The sequence below is a fragment of the Atta colombica genome, unplaced genomic scaffold (assembly GCF_001594045.1).
Source record: "Atta colombica isolate Treedump-2 unplaced genomic scaffold, Acol1.0 scaffold126, whole genome shotgun sequence".
Taxonomy (NCBI): domain Eukaryota; kingdom Metazoa; phylum Arthropoda; class Insecta; order Hymenoptera; family Formicidae; genus Atta; species Atta colombica.
Genome location: NW_017259213.1, coordinates 7,158,784 through 7,160,827, shown reverse-complemented (window position 1 = coordinate 7,160,827; position 2,044 = coordinate 7,158,784). Strand labels below are relative to the sequence as shown.

Here is a 2,044-nt window from a genome sequence, read left to right as displayed (position 1 = left end):
TTATTACTATTATTATTACTATTATTATTTTTTTAGACTTTTACTTTATTGTTGACAAAAAAGCATAAAGACTGCATTTAGCAGAAAAAGCAATTGTAAAATTCTTTGATATCATTTGGTTTTTGTTTAGTTCCTCATTGGATTTAAATGTACAAGGCCGATTGCACCAACATTAATTTCAACTTTAAGCGAGGCTTAAAACTGTCTTCTTCGGTATCCCTCTCGGCTTTAGAAAGAAAAAGAGAGAGAGTTTTAAGCCTCGCTTAAAGTCAAAGTAACGTTGGTGTCGTCGGGCCTAATCGGGCCTAAATTAATTAAAGAATTTATTAAACAAAGAGAGTTGCAAAGCTGCTTTTTTTTAACGCCGTGTTAAAAATATATATAAATATCTGACTGCGTATATTTCGTCATTAGGTTTTTTTAAGGATATTTATTTGACCAATGTTACATATTTATCTACAACTTTTTCTTTCTGAATGCACGTTGTCGATAAGATAGTTGTCACTTCCTTTTTTTGACACTGCGAGTATCCCGTATATGAGATCATTTCAAATGCGTTGTAAAATATCAGGCAATGGCTGGCTGTTTGCGGAAGATTCTTTTATAATACTTTTTAATACAATTACTTTACAATACTCTTACATCATAAATAAATAAATATCAGACGGGCTGTTTGCGAAAAATTCTTTTGCAATAAAATCAAAGCAGAAATTGAGACGTATAACTGCCGCAAGTAATCGGTACAATAGGATGACAAGGGCAATAATATGTAATGACAGCTTATTACGATGTCACTTAAGCGGTTCTGCTCAATGTGGATTTACTGCATGATCAGAGTTCAAGTGTTAAATGGCTAAGTGGTCTTAAGTACCATTCCGATATATCTTTCAGTCGTAGTTTTCTAATTGCAAAACTTTTTTTAAGGATTTTTCCTGAGAAATGATAATTTAGCTATCTAACTTTTCTCTATTTGTATTAATTTTTCAATTTCCAAATTTAACGTGCCCATTTACGTGTGTATATAAAATACGCGTGCATTATACCACATTTGAAATTTTAATTATAGATTCTCTTATAAATGTGGAATCGATTTTTTTCTTAAAATGTCAAGTAAAAATGTCAAGCAAAATCGTTATTTATCATAATTTTTTATTTGTCGTCATGTGTCTTTACAACTAAGTTTTGAATTGAAATTTTATTAAAATTTATTAACTCAAGATTATTTTCAAGATTTCGTTATCTGCCTCCTTTAATTAACCGAAAATATTTTTCAATTGCTAGTAACTTAAATATTATTAAGAGTTTTCCATTGAGATATTTCCATTGAGGAAAATTGATTAATTTATTAGTGTCTATCAGAAATTTATAGAGTTTCATATTAAAATTAAAGTAGCTAATGTTGTAGGATATTATATATTTATACAAATATTATTATTATATATACAAATAATAATTAAATTATGTATACAAATATTAATTAAAATAAAGTACTTATTCATTTTGTTAGATAAGAAAATGTCATTTTAGAAGCCAATTAAATGAAATCGTTTTGTCGCTAAAAATTTATTTATTTGTAGAATTTTTAATTTTTTGTTATTATTTATATAATTTTATGTTCTGAAAACAAAATGACACTTTTCTATTTTTTAATATTTTCCATGCAAAATGTTTATCGCTCATTTGGAACAATATGCATCATAATTTTTAAAAACTTGAATCTGAAATATGAAATCTAAACATCTTTTTTAATATTTATTAATATTTGATAAAAGCTGATTTAAACATTATGTTTCACAAAAATCATGATCTTTTTCAACTTCCTAAAATTAATTTTTTTTTTTTGAAAATGTCAATTTTGATTGAAAGTTGAAATATTATTGTTTGGTTTTGCCATATTATAATAAATAGTACATACATATCTAAAAAGAAATTTGTTTTTCGAATTAAGTCTTTGAACTTTGTATAGAAGATGTGAAGAAAAATTAAAAATTTTTCTTTATTTTATAATTTTTTAGATATGTATATAACTGTATTTTTTCAATAT

At 25.5% G+C, this 2,044-nt stretch overlaps 1 protein-coding gene across 6 annotated transcripts in view; it reads left to right on the top strand.

The window, feature by feature from the left end:
* LOC108684077 (F-BAR domain only protein 2) overlaps nucleotides 1-2,044 on the top strand; it is a 21,490-nt gene that overhangs the window by 1,758 nt on the left and 17,688 nt on the right. The window lies entirely within an intron of this gene.